The sequence below is a fragment of the Rhipicephalus sanguineus genome, chromosome 9 (genome assembly GCF_013339695.2).
Source record: "Rhipicephalus sanguineus isolate Rsan-2018 chromosome 9, BIME_Rsan_1.4, whole genome shotgun sequence".
NCBI classification, from domain to species: Eukaryota; Metazoa; Arthropoda; class Arachnida; order Ixodida; family Ixodidae; genus Rhipicephalus; species Rhipicephalus sanguineus.
The window spans coordinates 32,088,329-32,097,560 of NC_051184.2; positions in this window are offsets into that span (position 1 = coordinate 32,088,329).

Below are 9,232 nucleotides of genomic sequence, written 5' to 3' on the forward strand. Positions count from 1 at the left end.
CGAGGGAGTCCGGTAGTCCGAACCGTGTTGAAGGCGTGCCAGCGATGAAGGGGCACCCACGAGACGCACCTGTGCGCAGGATGCGGCGATCTCGACGGCGCACGCGCACAATGCGGGTACAGAGTTCGTTCTCTTCGACGGTGTTCAGCAAAGTGGAACACACTATATAAGCATTGCTGTAGAGAAGTTCATATGCGAGTCAAATCGACTTATTGGACTCAGGAACCGCTAATAATTCTTAAATTATGTGATCCTGCATAATGGATCATTGGTCCTTGGGACTTATGCGACATGGTCTGGGCTAATATTGGGGTTAATTAAAATTATCTCTTCATTCTGATTGTCACTGCACCCGCTATTAGCACTTTAAAAAATTCACCGACGATTACGATTCTGCCTAATGGAAAATCTGAGCGCAGCATGTTGTTGGGGCAAGGCCAAATGTGTTTGAAGTTCTGACTTTCCGCAAGGTGTCGTCTACTCCATAAATCATAATTTTTTTGTGAAGTAGGACAGCACCCACTACGCCATTATTCGTCTTTCTGCGAATAAGCGAGGTACCCACTACACATCTGTAAGGTATTATTTGCACTTTGTTGAGGCCATGACGAAGAAATACAATGGCTTACTACTTTGCAGTGGGTATTAAACCACACACTCGTTGCGCAATTAGCATTGTGTGATGACTGGTTGTTACTTTACTCTTCTGCCACGCTACATTACATAAGTTAACGTGATTCCTTGCCGGACATGACGCCTGTATAGCGTCTTTTCTGCAAATGAGCTTCAAGCACTAGCGTCGCTCTGTGCTAGAACATTCGACTGCGACGCAGAGGCATCAAATTCACATCCCATGCGATCCTGATATTTTCTTTTCATGTTATTTTAAATGCGAAGCATTTGTTAGAGAACCTTGGCACTTTGAGCGTTTTCTATCTACTATCTATCTATCTATCTATCTATCTATCTATATCTATCTATCTATCTATCTATCTATCTATCTATCTATCTATCTATCTATCTATCTATCTATCTATCTAGCTATCTATCTATCTATCTATCTATCTATCTATCTATCTATCTATTGAAAGATTATTATTCAGATCTATTATCAGCAGGGCCGGCTGACCAACACTCAGAACGAAGATGACGCTCACAGTGTATGATGACTACATACAGGTGAAGAAGATGAAGGAAAAATGTTGTGCGGATACAATTAAATGAATTGGCAGATTCTTTAGCCGGGCTTCCCTCGATGGACCAATAATTTCGGTACTCCCAGAAGTAAGAACACAGCAGCAAATCAGATATAGAAAATTAGCCAATTGTACAAGATATGATGGAAACTAACTAAGTGGACTGAATATCAACACCTTAAATTTTCATGGAAACCTAAGTGGAGTCAGTCTAGAAAGTTTGAGGTTATTATTTCGAAATTTTGATGCCGTGTCCCCCCATTAAACTTTATAGTTACACAGAGCGGGTTTGCGATATCACCCCTTTGCCCATTTTGCGAGAAACAGAATCTATTGAACATTATTTTATATCATGCAGCAACTATTCAATAATTAGGAAAAGACTTCTGGTTATTCCATTTTCGAAGATTGGTTTAAGTTTAACTGCAGAAAATGTTCTAAATTTCTGTGCCTCTGTTTTGGGACATTGTCATAGAGAAATTTTTGATGCTGTGTGTAATTTCATCTTAGCTACTAAACGTATTCCAACGTAAAGTCTAATTTAAGAAATACTGGAAAAATACTCGCGACATAATTATAAAATGTGATTAAAAGTAAGTCATAGAGTCAAATTTGGTCGGGTCAGGTAAACTCAGCTGTCTGGTCGGCTCAAAATTGTAATTAATATAATTATACTCCATAGGCTATAATACCTTTTATATTTGATTGCTCTGTATCTTCGCGTTTTTTTTTCTACTTTAGTAATAGGGAGGGAAAAAAATTCGGCAGATCCCACATACCGTGGGAGTCGATGTTATGCGAAGCATGTGGCGGGTAGGTGACTGTGGCGTAACTTTTTTTACTGAGCGACACGTTACAAAATGACGCGAAAGATTTGTATATATTTTATACGCACACATATATATGTTGAAGAACCGCATATGTGTTATATAAGCAGTTATTTACGGTTGGGTAACGCTGCCAATGGCAACGTGGGTATTCACAAAACCAGAAGCGGTAAGCTGATATGTAGTGCTTATACGTGTCCCGAGAACGCACGCACGTTTCACGAAACCCGTGTGCATGTGTGCGAGAAGTTCTTGGCAGTTCTTGAACAAGGGCATCATCACCATGATCAGTGAGCACCAGCAGCATGGTCATGACTTGTTATAGGATCCGGTCACGATCGTGGTGACGAGGGGTCCATGTGTAGTGAAGTATGTGGTATAGTAGAGCTGTTGGAATTCGTGGATGCCTCGGTCATTTCGTCGACAAAATATCTGTCGACAGAGCCGGCGACATGTCGGAACCTGAAGCCACCCTTCGTGTTGGTGAGGTATAGGACGTCGAGGCTGGTAGGCCTGCATAGTGTTACGTAGACCAACATCAGTGGATGGTGTTTGCCGTATTCGTAGACTGCCTGGGCGTATGTGGCCTACGTGGCCTAGTCTACAAAGCGGCTGTCAATTAATCTGGCATCATCCTCGGTCAGCATGAGGCCATCGCCCAGCCTTGTAAGAAGTGAAGAGAACACTGCGTCGTTCTGGTGGACGAAGTGCACTTTATGGTGCGGTGATGTGGATATCATATGTAACATTCGTTAATGTATTCCTCCGGGGTCGAGCAATGCTTCAATATAGCTTCCTGAATCATAGGAATACAAATGTAATGTTTATTAGACTGCTATAAAAGAGGAGCCAACACTGGAACTACAGACGTTGATCTGATATGACGCCCGTATCGTAGGAGTACACATCGTAGGAGTATCATGTAGTGTTTATTGCTGTCTTGTAAAATTAGATAGCCAGCACCGCAACCACAGGTGACGTTGCACCGATATTACGCCTGCGTAGGCTGTTTTTCCAAACCAGTTTATAGACCTGGCGTGGCTCAGTGGTAGAATACCTGATTGCCACGCACAATGCTTGGGTTCGATTCCTGCTGGGATCCTAATTTTTATTCTTTCCAATCGTTGAGTCAACGCTGCCGATGTTGGTTTTCCTTAACGCTCTAGCATTTAAGTTGCCAATGTCTGTTCTCCCCGTTCCTGGGTAGATATAAACTGTCAGTCACCTGTGGCGCATACCCGTACACCGCGGCCCGTGGTAAACGGGTATGTGCCACACGTGTTTAGTGGAAAGGGTTTGACGACGTACACGACAGGATTTTAACGTTATTCATGTCATGACCCGGCAATCATATTCGTCAAATCCTCTTACCCTCCCATGCAAATTTTGGTCTACACCAAGTTAAGGAGGCGATCATGAGAGCACCCAGACGTAGGCGGCTAGCTAGATAGATAGATAGATAGATAGATAGATACGTAGATAGAAACGCTCAAAGTGCCAGAGGTTCGCTAAGAAATGCTTCGCATTTAAAAATTAATGTAATTTATCATCCATAGGCTACAATAATTTTTCTTGGCCAATCCCCCAGAGTGGGTATGTGCCAAAATTGGTAGGCTTCAATCAATCAATCAATCAATCAATCAATCAATCAATCAATCAATCAATCAATCAATCAATCAATATCGTGCTCACACTAATTTCCCCCTCGCGCGGAAGCGGCCAACCTGGCCGCTGTTTATGACGGTTGTGTACGTCGTAGGAATGGCTTTAAGCGGGAAACGTGGACAACCTCTGTGCCACGGCAACGGCTGTCAGAAGGCATGACAACGGGAGTTACCCGATAGTTCACGGGAGAAGTTTGCTTGACAATAGCATAGGGGCCGATAAAACGTGACTGGAACTTATCACACAGGCCAGGAACTCGCGTTGGGGTCAACAGCAGTACTTCATCTCCGGGATTGAAGTGAACGGTGCGGTGAAAGTCATCGTAACGAGTCTTCTTATCCTGTTGACTCGCCTCGGTATTGAGGCGGCCGCGGTGGCGAGAAGCGGCAAGGCGAGAGATTAAGTGCTCACTCGATGACGCCGACGACTCCATGGGGACATCAAGAGACGTCAAGGGGAAATGTCTGTTGGCGGCCGTAGACAAGGAAGAAGGGTGAGTAGCCCGTGGTGCGCTGCGTAGCGGTATTGTACGCGAAGGTCACGAATGGCAAGATGGCGTCCCAGTTTGTGTGGTCGGCGTTGATACACATGGATATCATATCGGAGAGAGTTCGGTGAAAGCGTTCTGTGAGGCCATTAGTCTGGGGATGGCAGCTGGAAGTCGTCTTATGGGTGGTGTTACATGCGTGGAGAACGTCCTCGAGTAGTTTCGACAGAAACGCCTTGCCGCGGTCACTCAAAAGCACGCGCGGCGCGCCATGTCGCAAAAAAGATAGCTTCCAAGAAGAAGGTGGCAATGGCCTCCGCTGATCCGGAAGGGAGTGCAGCAGTTTAGGCGTACCTTCTCAAGTGGTCTACTGCAGTGATAATCCATCGCTTATTGCTTGCTGATATTGGTAGTGGTCCGTAGAGATCGATCCCGATGACCTCAAATGGAGCGTCAGGACATGGAAGAGGTTGTAGGGGTCCCGCGGGAGATGAAGTGGGTCGTTTGCGCTGTTGGCAGAGCGAGCATGAAGCAACGTATCGTGCTACGCAGGTGGAGAGTCCAGGCCAAGCAAAGCGACTGCGGATGCGTTCTTAGGTCCTGTGAAAGCCGAGATGACCAGCCTTGGGGTCGTCGTGAAATGCTTCCAATATCTGTGTTTTGAGTGAGCGAGGAGCGACAGGAACCCAACGCTGTCCTTCGGGATGGAAGATATAGCGGTATTGGATTGAGTTCTAAATCTTAATGTTTTGCAACTGGCGACGGGCGCGGGCGTTAGGAGGACGCGAAGAGCCGTGAAGGCGTTGCATAATGGAGTGACAGTAAGCGTCGCTGCGTTAGTGAGACGCAAACGTCTCGTTGCGGAAAGAAGGCAGCACATTGAGAGCGGCGAGTGAAAGAACTGCCGAGGACTCGTCGACGGGGTCGCTCACGGATGGCGACACTAGCGACACAGGCACGTCGACAACACTAGCGTTTAAAGGGTAACTTATGGTCTGACGTAACGTCCACTCACGCTAGAGCATAGACGTCAGTATTATCGAAACGAAGTGCTCCTTACGGTGCGATGATGTCAATATCATAGTAACTTTCGTTAGCGTATTCTCCCGGGGTTGAGCGACGCTTTAATATAGCTTGCTGAATCACAGGAATAGAAATGTAATGTTTATCAGAGTGCTCTAAAAGCGCTGCCAACATTGGAACCACAATTGAAGCTAACCCGACATGACGCCTGTATTATAGGAATACGTATGTAATGTTTATTGCCTAGTTGTAAAATTAGACAGCCAGCACTGCAACCACAACTGACGTTACACCGATATTATGCCTACGTAGGGTCTCTTTCCAAAGCACTTTCAAGACCTGGTCTGGCTCAGTTGTAGAATACATGACTGCCACGCAGACTCCTTGGGTTCGATTCCTGATAGAATACTGATTTTTATTGTTTGTATTCGTCGGGTCAACACTACCGACGTCGGCTTTTCTTAACGCACTTGCATTTAAATTACCAATGTCTGTTCTCGCCGTTCCTCTGTTGATATGAAGTGTCAATCAGCTGTGGCGCATACCTGCATACCACTGCCCGTGGTATACGGGTATGTGCCACACGTGTCTGGAGGAAAGCGTTTCACGACGTACGCGACAGGATTTTCCCATTATTCAAGTCATGAACCGACAGTCGTATTTGTCAAAGCCTCTTACCCTCCCACGCCAATTTTGGCCTACGCCAAGTTAGATAGATAGATAGATAGATAGATAGATAGATAGATAGATAGATAGATAGATAGATAGATAGATAGATAGATAGATAGATAGATAGATAGATAGATAGATAGATAGATTAGATAGATAGATAGATAGATAGATAGATAGATAGATAGATAGATAGATAGATAGATAGATAGATAGATAGATAGATAGATAGATAGATAGATAGATAGATAGATAGATAGATAGATAGATAGATAGATAGATAGATAGATAGATAGATAGATAGATAGATAGATAGATAGATAGATAGATAGATAGATAGATAGATAGATAGATAGATAGATAGATAGATAGATAGATAGATAGATAGATAGATAGATAGATAGATAAAAACGCTCAAAGTGTCTTTGGTTCGCTGAGAAATGCTTCGCATTTAAAATCGCCAGGATCGAATGGAATTCGAACCCGGGCCCTCTTCGTAGCAGTCTTCTTGCAAACGCATTTGCAAGAAGACCCTATGCAGGTGTCATGTCGAGCAATTAACCTATCTATTATAGCGTGGCAGAAGAGTAAAATAACAACCATTCATCGCACAATGCTAACTGCGCAACGAGTGTGCGGTTTAATGCTTCCCACACACTGTAAAGGGCTCGGCCATAATTCTTCATTGTCATCAGCCACATGCAGCATCAACAAAGTGCACATGATATCTTACAGATGTGTAGCGGGTACCTCGCTTATAGTCCGAAAGACGAATAATGGCGTACTGAGTGCTGTCCTACTTCACAAAAATTTATTTATGGCGTAGTCGATACTTTGGGGAAAGCCAAAGCTTCAAATACAGTTGGCTTTGCCCCAACACGAGTCGTTCACTAAATCATTTGGGCCTGCTAAGCTTTGCATTATCTTCGTTATCAAGCCAAAGTTTCGTCAGCCTTGGCGGATGTTACTTGAGAGCTTCGAATGGAAGATGCCAAGTCCTGATGTCCACTTTATAAGACATTGCCCATCACTGTATATCACCTGTATCAGAAACATCCCGAAAGGTTAGCACGCTCACAAACACAGCGAAAGGTCAGCATGCTTAGTTCTGTATCTCACTTGATAAGCCGAGGCGTAGCGCGGCATGTCGCAATGCCGCTGAGCACAAGGTCGTGGGTGGGATTCCCGTCACGTAGCGCGCATTTAAGCGGCATGAGTGAGAACGCAAAAAATCTCGTTTGCCGTTCACTGGGTCCGTTGTCTTCTAGTAAGGCGTGCCTCCTAAGACAGATCGCTGTGGTACGTGAAAAAAAGCAAATATTACGCATATCTGAGGCGCAACATCAATACGTAAGTATTACGTGGTGTGTTCCTTTACTGGAAAATACATATACAGTGAAACCTCGGTGATACGACTCTCAAGGGACCAGGAAAAATATTCGTATCATCCGAAATTCGTATCACCAGAAAGCATGGAAAATTAGCATGCGACAAAGAAAGCTGGCATACATTTTCATTTATTGTTTTTCAGGGCCGCAGCAACGTCAGGAAGAAGCCTGAATGATTGTCAGTTAAGTTTTTAGATGTCGGCAATCACACCAGCACTCGTAAATATACGGCCCGTACGCGCGTATTTCATTAACGAACCAGGTGCGTTGTGGCCCACGACAGCAGTAGCCCCTTCCAAATTTTAATATGCTTTTTTGCATGAAACCGGAGTACTGCAGCGAAAGTAACAAAAAAAAGCGCTTTGACGCGATGTATCAAGGCCACAAAGTTATAGAACCACGGCCCTGTGTTATGATTTTGTTACCGCGGAGATGTTGGGGATGTTGGGAGATTTACGGCCGTGCCCGCACAAGCGCGACCTCAATGGTCGCGCATGTTGACGTTGTGAGGCCTGACTCCTTCGCCGAGACCGTCCTCACCTTCTTTCGGTCCTCGTTAACCTATCATAGGATATTTGGTGCATGAGGCAGGCACGTGTAAACACAGTACAATGACAGCAGCCCGCGTCGACGCGTTAGGAAAAAAAAGCATGGCGCTAATATCCTATGTAATCTAAACGCGAAGGCACACGGAGGCACATAAGAACCTCAAAGATTCGCGCACAAAATCTCGGAGGCCGTGATGCGTCTCTGAAGGTTTATTCCGACCGTAAGAAAAGCGTTTTTCTTACACCGTCATTCTGACGATTTGGAAATGCGGCGCGCATGCCCACGCTTCCGTTTCCGCGCTCGCACGTGCTTGGCGCGTCTTCCGCGACAGCGCGGACAGCACCTCTTCGTACCTGGGCGGTCGCGTATGTTCGTATCAAACGCCCCTGGATGAAAATCGGTTCGCAACAACCGTACTTCATTACATTGCAGGCCAATGGGCCTTGGCCGGGACCAACGAAAAATTCGTATCACCCCGAAATTCGTATGAGCTCTGATCGTATCACCGAGGTTTCACTGTATACGTAATTCTAAAGACCCTAGTGTTTCTTAGGCCGCGCTGAAAATGCGACGCTATGCATGAAAAAGCCCTTTGCCGACGATATGGTGCTGCCACCTGGCAGTGGCCCTGGGTTCTGCACAATCTCATGTTTCCCGACGCCACTGCCAGATGGGGTTTATATCTCACGCAGCGCCTTCTCTGTTTTATCAATGCCAGCCACATGCGGCCGATTCAACAAAGAGGAGGCGCTGTCTGAGGCAAGCCAAAACATAAATGACCGCTTTATGAAATACAACCCACTCTACAAGACATGCCCAGACAACGCACAGAGAACAGCATCACGGGTAACCGCGGATGAGACCAGGACTCATGTAGTACGGCCGGCAGAAGACTACCGTCTTTCGACGACATTTGCAGCGAAGCACTCAGATACGCGGCCAATTTTTTTCTAAATATTCATTTTAGTTTCTGATGACTTCTTCTTTTACTATTTTTAGGGGTGTGCGAATAGTGAAATTTCATCGTGCCGAATAGTGGCCAAAAATGTCGAATGTCGAATCGAATATCGAATACAAAAGATTTTATTGAAAATTGAAAGAAAGAACAAAGAAATGAAATCTGCTAATGTCCTCAAGTACATAACGCGGTGAGTGACTGCAGAAATGCAAGCTGTTTCAAATGGCCTCCGTGGCTTCAGGCTCTCTCGACGTGGTGTTACTGTGTTTCCTGCAGTGGTAGCGGGACCTGGAACTATCTTATTTACACGAAAGGTGTAAATAAGATAAACAGCGACAGCTGTGTTGTGCGCTTTTCTGGCAAACTGACAAAATTTTTTTTGTCAGTTTTTACGAGCGCGCAGACATGTTTATAGAAGAGCCACCATTTCAGTCAGCCTCGGCACTCCTAACGGCTAACAAGGTACGGTA